This window comes from Pongo abelii, chromosome 12 (genome assembly GCF_028885655.2).
Source record: "Pongo abelii isolate AG06213 chromosome 12, NHGRI_mPonAbe1-v2.0_pri, whole genome shotgun sequence".
Classification (NCBI taxonomy): domain Eukaryota; kingdom Metazoa; phylum Chordata; class Mammalia; order Primates; family Hominidae; genus Pongo; species Pongo abelii.
Genome location: NC_071997.2, coordinates 41,691,157 through 41,710,553, shown reverse-complemented (window position 1 = coordinate 41,710,553; position 19,397 = coordinate 41,691,157). Strand labels below are relative to the sequence as shown.

The 19,397-nt window shown below is 46.9% G+C and overlaps 1 pseudogene; it reads right to left on the bottom strand.

Annotated features, from left to right (window-relative positions):
• Positions 1-560: 560 nt before the first annotated feature.
• LOC129057650 (centromere protein N-like) lies at positions 561-4,363 on the bottom strand (annotated as a pseudogene).
• Positions 4,364-19,397: the final 15,034 nt, after the last annotated feature.

The following is a 19,397-nucleotide window of genomic DNA, read 5'->3' as shown; positions in this document are numbered from 1 at the left end:
GGCTGTGAACACACCGGAGAGAACATGGCTGTGGTCTTTACCAGCCCTCCATTCCTCTTCCCCTCATAGATCTGTGAGAGAAAAGGAAAACGGATGTGTTCATTCGTTTTAGGTAGAAGGGCTTTGAGGACTGGAGAATGCCTAGGGAGAAAGGGGTGATCAAAATATACCCTTGTTCCAGGATGTAATTATAAAAAACTTGGGCACCGAATATGAATTCAGGAATCCTTGGTCCCCGTGCCAATGCAGCCAAACACCTGCACAATGTGGGAGCAACTCCTGGGGTTGGTGGGAGGCCTGGCTGATGCATCATGGGTCTGAAAACCCGCTCAGGCTTTGCCAGGTGTGTGTCAGGCACTGATGGCAGCGATCGGACCGGCCTAGGTTGGCTTAGCGCGCCCTCTAGTGGGAGAAGGTCTAAAGAGCAAAATGCGAACGTCCTTGCCATAGGGCAGAAATGATGCTGAACATGCACGCCACATTAAAGGACATACATGCTTAAGGGACTTGTACTTAACAATTATTGGGATTAGTCCGTTCTCACGCTGCTCTAAGGACATACCCGAGACTGGGTAATTTATAAAGGAGTTTTAATAGACTCACAATTCCACATGGCTGGGGAGTCCTCACAATCATGGCTGAAGGTGAAGAAGCAAAGGCACGTCTTACATGGTGTGTGCAGGGGAACTGCCCTTTATAAAACCATCAGATCTCGTGAGACTTATTCACTATCACGAGAACAGCGTGGGAAAAACACGCCCCCATGGTTCAATTACCTCCCACCGGGTCCCTCCCATGACGTGGGGATTGTGGGAGCAACAATTCAAGATGAGATTTGGGTGGGGATACAGCAAAACCATATCAGTCACTATCTTAAATTGTTAATACATTGGAATTTATTTATGTCTGTTGTAAAAAAGGCCAGTCGCTTAGCTATTTCATGGCGGTTTTGAGGAATTACCACCATAACTTATGGGAGAGTGTTTTGGTAAATTGTTACATAAATATGAGGAATTTTAATGTTTTCATTAGGAATAATGCGTGGAATTTATAGGACAGTTTATTAAGAAGCTTAAATGTATGTATGGTCATTGATTAATCTAGGGCCATTTCTCTCTTAGAGAAGTTGCTAAGCATTTTTGGTTGCTGTCAATAGAGATTGGGTCTGTGGTAAGGCTTCCTCCTTGGTGGGCCTTTTGGTGATAGAATGGTCAAGTGAGGAAGAGCCGTGCTCCTGCGGCTCCTAATTCTGAATTACATTTATTGGGCCATACAGTCTGGTTAGTGCCTGAGTTTATGTATGGGAAATGAATTCCATTTCTACATGCTGGGTCCTTATCAGAGCAGAAAAAAGAACCCACGCTATGCAGACACATAAATGTTACCCACATGAACAAGGGACTGTCTTCAATATGGCATGAAGGGGGCAGTGGTGGATGGGCAGCTGGAGAGGGGAGCATGTTCACGTGAGACAGGCTGGTGCAGACATCTGGGGTCAACCACAGCAGACACTAAAATGCAGTGGAGCTGTGGTGAGGGGGATGGAGGGGATGTGGAAGGTGAGTGGGAGCTGAGGGAAGAGGAGTGGCTCAGAATGCAGCCGGGGGTCTGCGAGAGGACCAGGGAGGGAGGAAGCCTCTCCTTGGGAAGAATTGGGGGCAGGTCAGGAGAGGTTCCAGGTAGAGTCAGCGGTGGCTGGGCTGGGGTGGGGAAAGCCGCCCTTATCCTCCCTGTGACTCTCAGGGTCATTGCACTGCTTTTCTGCTTCCAGAGGAGATGGAGTAGCAGGGACGGCGTTTATTCTTCCACCTGACGTAATTAACGCTGGACAAAATAGATGAGGAAAAACACAACAAAGCAAAACAGTTGCTATCAGACAGTGCAGAGCTGTGGTCCCTGAGAGGGAGAGACAGACAAGAGGAGTGCTAGGATTTCCCCAGAGGGCATGGCCTGGACACTTTCCAAGCTGTGGCCTATGGATGTGGCTGCTCACATGGTGGGGTTCCTTCGGGGGAAGCACTTTATCAGTGAGCAGCAACATCCTTTTCTGATTTTTCTAGTACCACGCATTGTTTTTTCCCATTGTCCAATAAAGGAGGCAAGAATGCAGTGTGCCACATTCCTCCTGCAGCAGCGCTCCGGTGGCGTACCTTAATCTCGCTTTTGTTTTTTCATGTGTTGGCTGAGTCAGTGAGTGTGCTGTGGTGTACCTCTGCCATTTGTAGCTCCTCAAATCTTTTCAGCACCCTCTTCACAGCTTGATAGTTCCCCACAGTGTACCTCCTGCCTTCTAATGAATCCCCAAATATTCCATTTCACAGCCGTCCTTGCTTTTGAGGTGCAAACATATGATTTAGGTCCAGGGATCATAGGCACCCACTCAAGGCTTTGATCCCAAACAGTTCCCATGGCTGGGGCAGTTTGCAGTGGAGGGGCAGGGGCAGGGGCTGACAGCTGTGGCAGAGGCATCCTGATTCAGCAGCCTCCAGAAGGGGCCAGAGCAGCTGCCCCTCACTGCATTAGTTCTATGGTATGGCACTGGGGGTCTCTTTCTCCAGCATTCGATTTGGTATGTCATCTTTTTTTTTTTGATCAGCTTTTCGTTATCTGTATTCACAAGTCATTATAATATTACTATTTATCAGTTTAATGTAACACATATGATAAAAACAGATGATAAAAAGTATCATATTAACAATGAGAACATTATTGGCTGGGCGTGGTGGTTCACGCCTGTAATCCCAGCACTTTGGGAGGCCGAGGAGGGCGGATCACCTGAGGTCGGGGGTTTGAGACCAGCCTGACCAACATGGAGAAACCCTGTCTCTACTAAAAATACAAAATTAGCCAGACATGGTGGCACGTGCCTGTAATTCCAGCTGCTAGGGAGGGTGAGGCAGGAGAATCGCTTGAACCTGGGAGGCGGAGCCGAGATCGCGCCACTGCACTCCAGGCTGGGCAATAAGAGTGAAACTCTGTCTCAAAAAGAAGAAGAAAAAAAAAGAGAACATTATTTTATACAACTGATTTACTGAATATGCAGCCTCTTGCAACAATAACTTAGTGGACCCAACTCTACCCTCTGAATGGACCACTTTTATGATTCTCCTAAAAAGTTTTGAGTTGGATATAGTTTCTTGTTGCTTCTTTCTGTGATCCAAGACTTAAGAATGAGTCTCTGGAAACCAGCAATTGGAGCCAGACCTCCCCAGGATCAAAGAGGACAGGAGTGGGAGAAAGGACGCAGGACACGACTCCCACCGTCTCCAGCACTGCGCCGTATGCTTGACCTTACAGCATGCAGGCACTCGAGGTCAAGTGTGCAGCCATGTCTGTATCCTGCATCTCAAGTGCTTGCAACTGTGACAATTAGCAGGATATGGGAGAGAGGAGGCATATCGTGGAGGAATGAGTCAGTCCCAACAATTACGTGAACATTTCTGAAATTTCAATACCAAGGGTTAACTTCTAAAATACAAGTATATAAACAGAAGCCATATAGCTAGCCATGAACTGAAATGCATGTACAATACAGTGAAGGAGCTCCTGTGCATACAAAACCACCCACGTCTCACTTATCTGTAATTTTAAAATAACTCATTCTCTTGCTGGATATGCAAGTGAGTGGTGGAGAAAGCGGTGTATCTGCAAGGCTGGCTGGGGCTAAGGATTTCATTGCTTCCAAAAGACGTGGGCTAGAGAACTGGAGATTCTTCCTTCTCAGCCAAGATGGTCCCATTTAAATCACTTTTGAATTTCCTTTCAAGCTTCAATTGTGCAAATTCTAGTTGTGGTTGAGGATCGTCCCCAACAGCTTTTTGAGTTATTCCTTGGACTCTTCCTTTTTCTACTATGTTTTCATGAATAATTCTTGAATCCATATTTATATCCAGCCCAAGGCTTCTTTCCTGTAGAGGTGTCGTCGAGTTGTGAGCTTCAAAGATCTGATCATACTGTTTAAAAACAATAGCCTTGGGAGTCCAGATGTCAGCTTCTCAGATCCATTTTCACAGTCTGATGGTGTCTGCTAGCAATTATCAGTGCCTGACCCAGAAGCGGTCTATTGCACCTCAGCTTGGAGGAAAAAGTGAAGGCACATGCAGTCTGGGAAAAAAAAGAGAAAGGAAGGAAAAGGCAGGCAGGCAGGAACGAAGGAAGGAAGGAGAGAAAAAGAAAGGTGGTAGGTTTGTAGGTACTGGCTTGGATTTGTGTACTGTGTTCCCCAGGCAATTCTAATCCAGACTGCATTCCCCTCAATGTCTCTAAAGCTGTCACATTTGTAAATGCTTACTGTAGAATTTTCTTTTTTTTCTTTTTTTTTTTCTGAGACGGAGTCTCACTCTGTTGCCCAGGCTGGAATGCAGTGGTGTAATCTCAGCTCACTGCAACCTCCGCCCCTGGGTTCAAGTGATTCTTCTGCCTCAGCCTCCCGAGTAGCTGGGATTACAGGTACCTGCCACTGCACCTGGCTAATTTTTGTATTTTTTTTAGTAGAGACGGGGTTTCACCATCTTGGCCAGGCTGGTCTTGAACTCATGACCTCGTGATCCACCTGCCTCTGCTTCCTGAAGTGTTGGGATTATAGGCGTGAGCCACCGTGCCCGGCCTGAAGAATTTTCTTAAATGAATTTTTAAGTTGTTTCATATCAAAAAGGTCAGCATCTTCACCTGGTCCTTTACTCATCTGAAAAGCATCCCAAACTTTCTTGTGCTGATGAAATTGAGTATAAACTGTCTCAAAGGGCTGCGTCATAGGGATTTGCATGCTTCTCCTCACACAGCAGAACCAAGTGCTGAACGAGAGAGTCCTTTCTCTGCCGGACATTTAAAGTCTGCAGTTGATTTTCAGGCAAAAAATCCCAGGCTTTAGGATTGTTGTCATTTCCGTCATGGGGATTCTCTTTCTCTCTCTTCTTTCTTTTCTTTTCTTTCTCTTTCTTTCTTTCTTTCTTTCCTTCTTTCTTTCTTTCTCTTTCTTTCTTTCTTTCTCTTTCTCTTTCTTTCTTTTTCTCTCTCTCTCTTTCTCTCTCTTTCTTTTCTTTCTCTCTTTCTTTCTTTCTCTCCTTCCTTCCTCCCTCCCTCCCTCCCTCCTTTCTTTCTTTCTTTCTTTCTTTCTTTCTTTCTTTCTTTCTTTCTTTCTTTCTTTCTTTCTTTCTTTTTCTTTCTTTCTCTCTCTTTCTCTCTTTCTCTCTCTCTCTCTCTTTCTTTCTTGACAGGGTCTTGTTCTGTCACTCAGCCTGGAGTGCAGTGGTGTGATCTCAGCTCACTGCAACCTTGACCTTCAGGGCTCTATCGATCCTCTCACCTCAGCCTCCTGAGTAGCTGGGTCTACAGCATGTGCCACCACGCCTGGCTAATTTTATTTTTTGTAGAGATGGGGTCTCACTATGTTGCCCAGGCTGGCCTTGAACTCCTGGGCTCAAATGATCTTCCTGCCTTGGCCTCCCAAACTGCTGGGATTACAGGAGTGAGCCATCACACCCAGCCATGAGCATGTTTGAGATGATCCTCTTAATAAACTCAGCAACAGTCTCATCCATCTTTCTGTCATGGCCCACGTCTTCAGCCACCTCTCTCCTCCTGCGTGCTATCTTTGTCCTATAATAAATCGTTCACTCCTTAAACCTGGTAGAGGGGATTCTGTTGTCTATAACCCCCACCAGTGCATTTCTATCTAATGGTTAGGAAAACCTTGGCTGGGCACAGTAGCTCTCACCCGTAATCTCAGCACTTTGGGAGGCCAAGGCAGGCAGATCACCTGAGGCCAGGAGTTCGAGACCAATCTGGCCAACATGGTGAAACCTTGTCTCTACTAAAAATACAAAAAAATTTAGTTGGCTGTGGTGGTGTGTGTCTGTAGTCCCAGCTACTTGGGAGGCTGAGGCAGGAGAGTTGCTTGAACCTGGGAGGTGAAGGTTGCAGTGAGCCAAGATCACACCATTGCACTCCAGCCTGGGTGACAGAGTGAGACTCTGTCTCAAAAAAAAAAAAAAAAGAAAGAAAGGAAAGCTCCCAACTAAACACTCAACGGCCTGCTCATAAACAAGAGACACAGGGGAGGTGGTCCAGGGTGGGCGAGTCAGCGTTCAGCAGCATCGCGAAGAAGCCAGTTCCTTCCACCTTCTACTCATTGTTCTGCGGCTTCTTCCCCTTTGCAATCTGGTGCTGCATTCCATCTCTAGTCTTCGGGCATCACTACTTTTCCCTGTGGTGCTCAACAGGCCGTACAGGGCAGCTCTGTTGTTGGCCAAATGGAACTGATGTGGTCAGGAGACACAAATCCATTGAGAGGAGGCAGCTTCTCCTTGGAAGCAGAATCTCCCTTTTTATATCCGTGAGAAACAGCCAGGAGAGCAGGAAGCCAAGGGCTTTCTCCTTTTCTGTTGCATGCCAGCGCCCGCTTTGGCTATGAGCAGCAGGTCTCTCTCCCTTCACCACTGCGTTTGGATGAGACTCAGAGGCTGCTTTTGCTGTCATCTATTTGGCTTACTTGGTAAGTTTCTGTGATTTGAGGCTTGTCACCACTTGTAGAGTTTTTGCTTGATCGTGTGTTGTTTGTCCAGCTTTGATTAAGGCCGCTTAAAACCCTGACCATTGGAGACTTTGTGTGCAGGTTTCCCATTTCATCATCGTCATGTTTTGTCACAAAGTCAGGTTTGCATCTTGGAGAGCTTTCTGGTCCCCCTTCCTGAGTTTTGTGCCCAGTTTTGTTGATGAGTCCATCATAAATCTTGTGGATGGAATCTTCCAGGTGCTTCTGGACTTTTCTGTTCTTTTGCTTCGCCTGTGTAGGGAGAGAGGGAGAAGTCCAACATTAAATGAGCCCTATTTTTACTCAACGTCTCTTCTCCCTGACCACTCTGTAAAATGCAATCATAACTCCTCCTTCCTGACTGGCACTTCCAGTCCTCTTTATCCTATTTTTTCTTTCTCCATAGCACTTATCACCCTTTCCTATGCCATCTCTGCCTCCAGATCTGGAATATAAAGTCCTCAGTAGGAAATACCTTTATCTCTTTTGTTCACTGAGGTATTCTAATTGCTCAGAATGGTACCTGACACATATTAGGTGCCCAATAAATAGTTTGTGAATAAATGAGTGAATAAATACTCAGGATTTTTAACAAAAGCCACCAAAGAAAACCTGCTTAATTTATTCAGAAAGTGGAAATCTTGGGTGGGATGAATTCCTTATGAGACCTGAGAGAAGCGCAGGTGATAGTTTGGGTGTGTGTTCGTTGTGCATTTTTATTGATATAAAACAGAAGCACTGGGAAGTGCGCATGTCATGAGGATGCAGGCCCTTGGCTGGCTTGTTTATTTCAGGGGTGGTTAGGCATTGTCGCCCTGGGTGGAGGGGTCAGCGACGAGCCCTCTGAGGCCATCCTGTGACATCCCCTGGGCACCTCCTAGTGTTTGTCATTCCCGACGCCCCAGGGCCAGTGTCCTTGGCCTTGGAGATCTCAGGCTCTGCTGGTTTCCCCACCTCCCTAGCTATCCCTTTCTAGTCCTTTCCCACCTCCTGACCAGACACTGAACATCCTTGGGGCTGGTCTCCTTCAAGTGAGTCTCCTGGCTCAGCCTCCCAAGTAACTGGGACTACAGGCGCGAGCCACCATGCCCGGCAAATTTTTGTATTTTTTAGTAGAGACAGGGTTTCGCCATACTGGCCAGTGTGGTCTCCAACTCCAGATCTCAAGTGATCCTCCCGGCTCAGCCTCCCAAAGTGTTGGGATTATAGACGTGATCCACCGCGCCTGGCCACTATATTCTCTTTCTGTTCAATTTCATTCTTCCCTGTGCCTCTGCTTACCATGGGGCACCCACTTGCAGAGGATGCCTGATTTCATGCCCTGGCTCCCTCCTTGGTGGCCTCATGCATCTCAAACTCAATATACCCAATGCTGTGCTCAGACCTTCCAGCTCAAATGTGCTCTGTCTCAGACGTGCTGCAACCATCCTCCTGGGAGTTGACACATCCCCACTGTATCCCCTCACATCCAGTCTCTCAGCATGTTCCCTTGATCCTAACTTCTAAAGTGTCGTTGAACCTACTCACTTCTACCTCCCATGTGCCCACCAGCCCCAGCCCCAACCACTTTTCACTGAGGTAACCTCAGTAGAATTTACACTGGTCTCCCTTCATTCTCTCACGCACACGACAAACCATTCTCTACCCTGAAGCTGGTGTGGTTTTTGAAAAGCTCAAATTTGATTGTGTCTTTAATGAGTTCCCATTGCTCTGAGGTCAGTGTGGCATCTTTCATGGGGAAGGTCATGGCCAGCCCCCTTCTCCTTCTCTTCCTATGTTCCAGCCACCATGACCTACTGTCCAGTGGTCATGAGCTGAGTCCCTCATACCCAAGGCTTTTCCAGATGCCTTTTCTCTGCTGGAACACTGTTCTTGCCTTGCATCGCTAGCAAAGATCCGCATGTTCATTAAGTGCCTCTTAAATGTGACCTGTCCAGGGAAGCCTCCTCCACTCCCATTGCCCATTGCCCTGGCTCAGTCAGACCACTCTGTGTCTTCCTTGTTGGTGCTCTCTCCTCTTGTCATTAAATCGCTCCATGTTTAATGTCTGTATTCTCCACTTGACTGTATGCTCTACAAGGGCGGGGTCTAGGCTGGCTTGGATGTTGTGCTGCTGAATCTACAGGGCGAAGCATAGGAGGTGCTCAATAAACTGAACAGATTCTGAATAGATGTTCACTGAGGGTAATACTGAGGAGTGGGGTTGTTCTCGATCCTTACTGTAGACCCCAAATGCCAGTACTGTTGGGTGTTGCTTCCTTTGAAACACTCCTTGAAGCTCCGAGTCTCCTTTGGATGGTTTTACCCAACTCCACTCATGCCTCCATCCCTTGCTGCCTCTCCAAACACTTGCCTTCCCTGTCATTTTCAGGCCATCAGCTGCAGTGACTGGGAATGTGTGCCGCTTGGCTCTCACACTTGCCTCTCACTGTCCTTTCTCTCTCACGGGAGTTTATCGTCTACTCTTCTCATTTTCTTGCCTTCTTCTCTGCAGCACTGATAAATGATCAGTTTCACCTGAACTTCAGAAAGAAGCCATTCCTTAATTTTGGCAGAAGCACGATGGAGTAGAAAGTGACCAAGGAGACTGACTTCTGATCATGTCTCTATTGTGACATGCCTTCATGAGCTCCCATTGTTCTTGGGGTTAAGGCCTTTAATGTATGTTACAAGGTTGGAATCACCTGGGGAAATGGCCGAAACTCCCTGAGCTTTGTTTCCTCAAGAGGAATGTGAGGTGGATGGGATTAGATTCCACCCACAACCATTTCCATCTCTTACATTTCCGGAATTTGTCCCAGAATCATAGAAAGCAAATCTTGTTCAGAGAGGCCATATACAGCTTTGCAAAAAAAAAAAAAAAAGTCACTGTGCTGGTGATATGGGCCTCAATCCTGGTCACATTTCTCTCTTCTCTCCAGATATCTATGCTTCCTCCCTCTCCTGCCTCCCCAGAACATAAACAGCTCCCTGAGGGTTGAGGATGTTCCTTCATCCCACTCCCAACCTGTCACCCCCAACTTCCAGATTTCTTTAAAAGTCAAAGAGAAAGGAAATTTTCAGGAAGGAGATCATGTCTAAGAGCTTTTTATTAGTCTCATCTTCCAATTTCCTGTAGACTCAAGCTTCTTTCTTTCTGTCGTGCGGGGTTTAATATCCAGTGGCTGTTTGACAACGGCACCAGGAAATGGAATTTCCATCCTGATTCTGCCTGGAACCTTGGGCAAACTGCCCAAACCTTCTGCCTCGCTCTCATCCGGGGAGTAACAATCCCCACCCTACAGCCTTCTGGGGCAAAAAACAGAGACCTAATATGAAAATGGAACCAGAGAGTTCTGATGGATGTAAAGTCCTCAATAAATGCATGCAGGTATTATTTGTTAATTTCTGCCACAGGCAGGCTGCAGCCCCCAGGCAAACTGAGTAGAAGGAGCCTATAAAAACTAGCCTCCTGCTTCTCTCTCTCTCTCTTATTTTTTTATTTTATTTTATTTTTAGACGGAGTCTCGCTCTGTCGCCCAGGCTGGAGTGCAGTGGCGCGATCTCGGCTCACTGCAAACTCCGCCTCCCGGGTTCACACCATTCTCCTGCCTCAGCCTCCTGAGTAGCTGGGACTACAGGTGCCTGCCACCATGCCCGACTGATTTTTTGTATTTTTAGTAGAGACAGGGTTTCATCGTGTTAGTCAGGATGGTCTCGATCTCCTGACCTCGTGATCCACTCTCCTCGGCCTCCCAAAGTGCTGGGATTACAGGCGTGAGCCACCGTGCCTGGCCGCCTCCTGCTTCTCTCTTGAAGCCTGGGTTCTGCTCTGGTGTCTCCCCAGCTCATTGCCGGTTGACAGCACATTGGGCTCCGTCTCAGTCAGGTTGGCCATGTGAGGAGGAGTCAGTGAGGCACTGCTTCCTGCCAAACGGAGGCTGCTCTTCTTATAATAAGGAGGTGAGCCTGTCTCAGGGAAGGTTCTTTTCCTAAATTTCAGATGGGATTCTAAACAGGATACCACTGATTTTTTAAAAAATGAACCTATCAAGACATGCATTTTCATGGGTGTAATCCTGTTTGAAGTGGTCACATTTGGGGATTTTATGTACTTGCTCCTATTACTGGTGAAACTTCTGTGAATGGGCTTCAGAACATGAACAGCCTCAGTGGTGGCAGAGTCTCATGATTTCAAGTTACCTTATAGTTGAGAAATAGCCCCGCAGGGTAGGTGATGGCGTAGTCCCCACTTGCCATTCTGTCTGGAACCCAGAAGGTGGTCAATCCATATTCACTGAAATGAACCAAGAAATGAGACTGTGGCTATAAGGTTGAGGATGTTCATATGCTTGTGAAGCTTCTAAACAAGATCTTCCAAACGGTTAAGAGAACACTTGGATATCTTTATGATGGTGTGTTTGCTTTGAAAAATAAACATGAAAGAGAAACATTATGTTATAGCTCCACTTTCCAGTGAGTACCCCATCAAGGCATCATATCCCTCTGTGTAGCAGTGGAAAGGCATTTAACCCAATGATTGAACCTCTCTGTGCCTCAGTTTCATCATCTCTAAAATAATAATAGAACCTAGCTCATATAACTGTTAAGGGGGATCAAAGGAGGTAAAATGTTGTGACAAAAGTTGCAGAACACAGTGCAGTGTATTTCATTCATTCCCGTGTCTGAACTTACGTGCAGAATAATGCCACAATTTATGGCCCTGTCCTGAAATGCTCTTCCTCCAGGCCCTTTTGGAGCAAGAGCTCCAAGGGGCTGTTCCCTCAGATAATAACCTAGGTGATTGGAAACCTTGGCTAGGCAGCACAGACGTGGAGGTCGGTTCCAGTGTGGGACAGTTGGTCATATTTCCTAGTCACCCTCTGCCATGCAAAGTGGGCGAGGCAGTGGCTCTGGCCAGTTCATTGGCAGGTGGCAAAACCTTGTCCAGTCTTTGGCATTGGTCATGTGATACCATCGATGGCCAGTAGGTGGCACAAGTTGTCCATCACTGCCGCCAGCTTCGCTCCATTGGGTGCTTTCTCAGAAGGGGAAGATCTATTTCTAATCCAGTCCTGGCTTTATGGCAATGCTTAATCACATGGAAGGGAACATGCAATAACTACTGGTATTTCTGTAAACATGCATGCTAAGAAGCAGCTGCCAGTTGGAAATGAGGATGGAGGGAACACTCAGTGAGAGGTCTCCTGAGGACAATCTAAAAAAGGAAAACCCTGAGGGTTTTAAAATTTTAGAGCCAGTTAACCTTTGTGACTCATGGAGAGAAACATTTAGAACCCAGAAGGACAATGAGAATACATCCTGTGGATTGTAACCTGGTCCAAGGTCCACCTTGCCCTCTCCACCTTCCTTCAGCTGTGAAGTTTAGGAAGGAGAGACAAGATCCCCTTGCATGGAGCCAGCTTACCCACCTCATGACCCCCAGCAGGGCCGGGCTGCACCTTCTGGGCTGTTTGCTTATTTTTTTATTCTTTTGTCCTGGCAAGTTGCCTGCTTCTTGGGTTTGTCGTTTCCCTGGAGGAAAGTTTGTTTGAATCTCATTCTACCCTTAATAAAATTGGCACCAGATAAATACGAAGCGGATGAAGAGACACATAGCAGCAAAACAAAAAGTGGAACGTGGTCAACAACCAGGCGATGAGGATTTTAATACATGTGTGCACTTTTTAAATAAAAAATGTTCATTGTAGTAAAATACACATAACATAAAATTTACCATCTTAGCCATTTCTAAGTGTACAGTTCGGTAGTGTCAACTACGTTCACACTGTTGGGCAGCTAATCTCCAGGACTCTTCATCTTGTGAAACAGAAACTCTCTACCCATTACACAACAGCTCCCTGTTCTTCTCTCCCCCAACCCCTAACAGCCACCATTCTACTTCCTGTCTTTATGAACTTGATTACTCTAGTGTCAAAGAAAAGAATCGAACTCTGTAAGATATTTGAAGACATTTATTCTGAGCCAAATATGAGTGACCGTGGCCCCCAACACAACCCTCAGGAGGTCCTGAGAACATGTGCCCAAGGTGGTTGGGGCGCAGCTTGGTTTTATACATTTTAGAGAGGCATGAGACATCAATCAAATACATTTAAGAAATACATTGGTTTGGTTTAGAAAGGCGGGACAACTCAAAGCTGAGTCGGGGGGACTTCCAGCTTATAGGTAGATTAAAAAATTTTCTGGTTTACAATTGGTTGAGTTTATCTAAAGACCTGGGATCAACGGAAAGAAATGTCTGGGTTAAGATAAAGGATTATGGAGACCCGAGTTTTTATTTTGCAGAGGAAGCCTTCAAGTGGCAGGCTTCAGAGGGAACAGGTTGTAAAATGTTTCTTATCACACTTAAAGTCTGTGTTGATGTCAATGCTGGAGAGGTATCGTGAGGCATGTCTGACCCCTGCTTTCCATCATGACCTGAAACAGTCTCCCAGGTTAAATTTTAAAAGAGCCCTGGCTGAGAAGGAAGCCCTTTCAGATGGTTGCAGGGGCATGGGGGGATGCTTTGAATTTTATTTTTGGTTTACACTAGATACCTCATATAAGTGGAATCACACTATTTTGTCTTTTAGTGACTGGGATATTTCAGCATAATGTCCACAAAGTTCATCCGTGTTGTAGCATATGTCAGAATTTCCTTCCTGTTTAAGCTGAATAATATTCTATTGCATGCATGATGGTTAATTTTATGTGTCAATTTGACTGGGTTAAGGGGTGTCCAGATAGCTGGTACAACGTTATCTTTGGGTTTGTCTGTGAGGGCGTTTCCAGAGGAGATGAGCATTTGAATTAGTAGGCTGAGTAAAGAAGGTCCGCCTTCACCAGTGGGTGGTCAACAGCCAATCTGCTGAGGGCCCAAGTAGAATAAAAAAGGCAGAGGTGGGCTGGGCGTGGTGGCTCACGCCTGTAATCCCAGCACTTTGGGAGGCCAAAGCAGGCGGCTCACAAGGTCAGGAGATCGAGACCATCCTGGCTAACACGGTGAAACCCCGTCTCTACTAAAAATACAAAAATAATTAGCCGGGCGTGGTGGCGGGAGCCTGTAGTCCCAGCTACTCAGGAGGCTGAGGCAGGAGAATGGCATGAACCCAGGAAGTGGAGCTTGCAGTGAGCCGAGATCGCACCACTGCACTCCAGCCTGGGCCACAGAGCGAGACTCCGTCTAAAAAAAAAAAAAAAAACGCAGAGGAAGAACAAATTCTCTCTTTCTCTTCTTAGCTGGAGTGTCTATCTTCTCCTGTCCTGGGGAATTGGAGCTCCTGGTTCTCGGGCTTTCTGACTCGGGGACTCATCACCCTTAGCCCCCCAGGTTCCCAGGCCTTCAGCTGAGTGGTGGTCACTCCAGTGGCTCCCCTGGTTCCCAGGCCTTCAGATTCAGCCTGAACGACGCCATGGCTTTCCTAGTTTTCCAGCTTGCAGATCGCATAGGGTGGGCCCCTTTGGCTCCCTTAATTGGATGAGCCAATGCCGGTAATAAATCTCCTTATGTATCTGTATATATTCTACTGGTTTTGTTTTTCTGGAGAACCCCGACTAATAGAGTATGTACATACCACATTTCGTTTATCCACCCATTCACCAACGGACACTCAGGCTGCTGCCTTCTGGCCATTGTGCATAACACTGCCATAAGCATGGTGTAAAATGCTTCTTCAAGACCCTGCTTCCAGTTCCTTTGGGTATATGCCCAGAAGTTGAATTGCTTGTTCATACAGAATTTATTTTTAATTTTTTTGTGTGGAACAGCCATACTATTTTCCATGGTGGTTGCATCATTTTACATGTCCATCAACAGTGCACAAGGGTTTCCATTTGTCCACATCCTTGCCAACATTTGTTATTTTCTGTTTTTCTTTTTTCTTGATGGTAGCCATCCTAATGAGTGTGAGATGGTGTGTGGACACTTTAAGTTTACTCTTTCTAGGACTTTTTCTGGAGTGGGCAAGGCTCCCTGATCCCTTCCTATGGAAGTGGTGTTACTGTAAAGATGGCATTTTCCTGCTGGTCATGGTGGCATGCACCTGGAATCCCAGCTACTCGGGAGACTGAGGTGGAAGGATTGCTTGAGCTGAGGAGTTTGAGGCTGCAGTGCACTATGATTGCTCCTGGAAATAGTCACTGCACTGGAGCCTGGGTGACATAGTGAGACCTTGTCTCAAAACAAACCAACCAACCAACCAACCCACCCAGAAATTTCCCCTTCTGCCCTCCCCTCAGAGCTCTGCCTAGAGAGCCTGCTGAGTGTGGGTACTTCTGGGTTGGTCTCTCCACCCTAGGAACCCACTTGAGAGTGACTATTTGGAACAATCTTCAGTCACAGGAATCTTCTGGGAAGTCACCAGACCATTGCTTTGAAGAGTACACAGCCTCAGACCCTCTGGGGACAGGAGCAAGGCAGGCTGATTTATTAACCACACTGCATCACCCTTTTGCCCCAGAGGTTAGATGGTCCCAGGAGCCTCCCCTTGCCAAGACGCTCCTCAGAGTGGGGGTAGGAGGGTGGGAAGTTCTAGATCCTCAGCCTGGCCTTCAAATATTCCATTACATTGCTGGGGACATGGCACACCCACATTTATCCAAAGGACAGGGGTCTCCAGAAATGTCTGCCCACAATATCCTTTGGTTACCTCCAAAACATTCTCTTGAAGTTGTTTAACTGCCTTACATTGTTGTGGGCTGGCCTTTTATTCCCAGATTCACTTATTAAAAAAAAAAAACAACTCTTGAGCATCTCTGAAGAGAGAGGTTATATGGCAGATGCAAGTCAGCAAAAGGCAGAGAGCTGAGAATGATGGGGAGAGAGACACAGGGCTCGCGGTGTGACAAGCTTCTTGGTGAGTGGTCAAGTGCGTGATGACCAGGTGGGCGGCTGGTGGAATGTGCTCAGGCAGACCTGCGTCTGAGTCCCAGGCTGGTCACTAATTTGCTCTGTGTCCTTGGGCAAGCTCCTTCTTTTCTCTGTGCCTCAGCTTCCTCATATACTAAATGAGGGTAGTGAGAGCTAGCTCAGAGCTGTCGGGAGGTTTAAACGAGTGGATGATGTAAATAGAAGTGTCAGGAATAGCGTAGGTGCTGTTTAGTGTTCACCCACTACTGTGGTTTGAGTGTAGCTTCCAAAGTTTGTGTGTTGGAAACCTAATTCGCAACGCCAACAGTGTTTGGATGGGGGACCTTCAGGAGGTGATTAGGTCATGAGGGCTCTGCCGTCATCAATGGATTAATAGTGTTACCTCGGGAGTGGGTTAATCATTGAGGGAGTGGTTTCTTGATTAATGGATAAGTTCAGTCCCCTTTCTCTATTGCTCCCTCCTGCTCTTTTGTCCTTCCACCTTCCCCCATGGGATGACACCGCAAGAAAGTCCTTGCCAGATGCAGTCTCCTTGATCTTGGACTTCCCAGCCTTCAGAGCTGTAAGAAATAATTTTTTTTGTTTCCTTTTTAAAATAAACCACCAGTATGTGGTATTCTGTTACAGGCGAAGACACTTTCTTTCTCCACTAGCCACTTGCTCAGTACAAGTTGAGAGAAGAGTGTTGTGAAGCCCAAGTTTAGGCAGAGAGGAGCAGGTTAGGGCAAGTGAGCAGGCAGGGTTTGTCTTTCACCCACCTGCATGTAGCCAGCAGCCACCAGTGGCAGCTGCTGGGCTGGTGGACATGTTCCCTGCCACGGAGAGAGGGGAGTGGTCCAGCTGCAAGGCTCTAGTTCTGGGATCTAGTCTTGGTGACGGAGGATCCTGGAACCATCTAACCTCTGGGGCAAGAGGGTGATGCAGTGTGGTTAATAAATCAGCCTGCCTTGCTCCTGTCCCCAGAGGGTCTGAGGCTGTGTACTCTTCAAAGCAATGGTCTGGTGACATCCCAGAAGATTCCTGTGACTGAAGATTGTTCCAAATAAAGTCACTCCCTGGCAAAGGGATAAGTCCCTACCTAGTAGCTGCCCAAATTTGTTTTCGAAATGGAGTCTTACTCTGTCACCCAGGCTGCAGTGCCGTGGTGCGATCTTGGCTCACTGCAACCTCTGCTTCCCAGATTCAAGTGATTCTCCTGCCTCAGCCTCCCGAGTGGCTGGGACTACAGGTGCTTGCCACCATGCCCAGCTAATTTTTGTATTTTTAGTAGAGATGGGGTTTCTCCATGTTGGCCAGGCTGGTCTGGAACTCCTGACCTCAGGTGATGTGCCCACCTCGGCCTCCCAAAGTCCTGGGATTACAGGCATGAGCCACTGTGCCCGGCCTCCTGCCCAGATTTCTATTTTATTCTTGCACTCAGCCAACAGCCTGGCTGCCCAGAGGCAGGTACAACTTATTCAAGAGCAGGAGAATTCCAATTTTATTATTTAAAAAATCACATAATTAACTGAGTATCATAAGCTTTGAGATGTTTGTTGGTTAATAAAGATGAATGGGCTATTTGAGGTAATGGCTTTTGATTAAATGGAAGCTAATAACTTGGTAAGTTTGTCCAAGTAGTAATCTTGGCTAACACTTTGAAGTTTTGTACAATAATCTTGGCTAACAATTTGTAGCTTGCCTTTCACTGATTTCATAGCATTCATTCTTTACAACACGCAGAACACCCACTTTACAGATAGGAAAACGGAGGCTGAGGCTAAGGTCACAGGAAGGCTGTGGGGGGATTGCAGTCCACAGCAGCCCTGGGGGTCTCAAGGGCATATTCCTTTTAATCATGGCTTCCCACACAACGTGCATCCCTAATTCTGTTCAGCTGGCCCCTGACTAAAGCTTAGCTGTAGGGCAGGAGATTTAAAATACAAACTCATTATATCTGCAGATGTGGGCTGCAGGAAGGCTTGGAGATGTAAAATCCTCCTTTGATGCCATGTAGAGAGAGGACAGACTGCATGCAGGCCCAGCTCTGCTACTCACAGCCTATACAACCCTGCACATTTTATCCCAGAATTTAAATCTTTTCCCTTCTCGCAGCTCTTCTTCTGTTAAGGGACCTAGAGCAGGACATAATCATCTGTTCTTATGGAGGGGCTAAAGAACAAGAAAAATGATAAGGAGCAAAAAGTGGGGCCAAGTCATTTGACAAGGAACCCTGGGAAATGCAAAAGTTGTATATTCTTTGCTGAGTTGGAGCATTAGTGACCTTTCTCTATTTTCTTGTGAATCTACAGGAGTTGCAAAGGCCCAGCACCTCCCTGTGGCTTTTAAAACCAGGTATGTGGGCAATGCTCAGCAGAGACTGAGGGCCGTGGCCGGGGTGCCCTGCAGCCCTTTCATGCCGGGCAGCTGCAGCCTTTAATTTGGGGGCCATTGTGGTATTGTTGGTATTATTCAGGGTTTGGGCTTCAAGAGAACCTGTGATGATTTCTTTGTTATTTCACAGAAATTGGTCTGAACGGTTGGCATGTAATGTGGTGGCACTGGTTCTCCTGTGTTTGCCCAATACCTTGCCCAATACCTTGCCCAAACCAGGCAGTGGACAGGCGTGTGGTCAGTGTGGTGACCTGCAAACACCACTGTCCACACCTCATGCTCTTGCTCAAGAATTTTCCCAGGCTCCGTGCATGTGTAAATTTGCAAAAATAACAAAGCCGACCTTCATTGTTTGTCCTCTAAATGAGAAGAAGCTTCGTGGTTTGTTTTTGAGTGAAACAGCAAGGGAGAATTTTGATCCTGTGGAATCTGGCCAGTCCTTACAGGGATAAGGGGTCTCTGCACTCACATTTGCCGTGTTCCTGTCCCTCTGCCTCTCACCTTTGATTGCCTCCCTGGAGCAGATGCTCCCGGCTCCTACTCCTCGGATCCTTTGTGTGATTTCTCGCAAATTTCTAAAGCTCACATGGACCTTCCTTTCATAGTCCAGGAACACACAGGGTTGATCCTCGAGGCCTGTGCCTCTTTCTGGGCACCCGTAACACCCTGCTCCGTCTTTACTTCACCTTGGAGTAATTACCTTGCACTCACCCCATTGTCTTTGGGGGCTTATGTTTTGTGGGTGATAGAGTGCATCATCTATGAGGTAAAATCTTTTATGTGTGTTTGCTTATTCTGGGATGCATTGGTGGCCAGGCTGTGCTCATTCTGGCTCACTGAGGGTGTGTTATCATCCTGCCATGGACCACCCTCTTCTAGAAGGAACAGAGCATCAGGGACTCCCTCCCAGCCCCTGTTCCAGGTAACCACAGCGTTCTGCAGGAACAAAGGTGCAGACCGAAAGTAAGTTAAAGGACAGGGCCGGGGCCTATAGACTGATTTTTCGGAGTAAGGAGGTGGGCCCTTTTGAAAATATTGAGATATAATTTACATAAGATAAAATTTATGGCTGGGCAAGGTGGCTCACACCTGTATTTCCAGCACTTTGGGAGGCCGAGGTGGGTGGATCACCTGAGGTCAGGAGTTTGAGACCAGACCCACACGAAACCCCATCTCTATTAAAAATACAAAAATTAGCCAGGCGTGGTGGCACGTGCCTGTAATCCCAGCTACTTGGGAGGCTGAGGCAGGAGAATTGCTTGAAGCCGGGAGGCAGAGGTTGCAGTGAGCTGAGATAGCGCCATTGCACTCCGGCCTGGATGACAAGTGCGAGCGAAACTGCGTCTCAAAAAAAAAAAATAAATAAATAAAATTTACCAATTTTAAGTGCACACAATGAATTTTGGTAACTGTATGCATTTGTATAACCACCCGACAATGAGATACAGAACACTTCATCACCCCCAATAGTGCCCTCGAGCCTCTTTGCAGTTGCTCCCCTCCCTTTGGCCTCAGCAACCAGTCTGTAAGTCTAGTTTTGCCTTTCTAGTCTTTCATGTTAATGGAATCAAGAAGTATATACTCTTTTATGTCTGGCTTCTTGCATTCAGCATATTTTGGAGCCTTGTCCATGTCACTGTATGG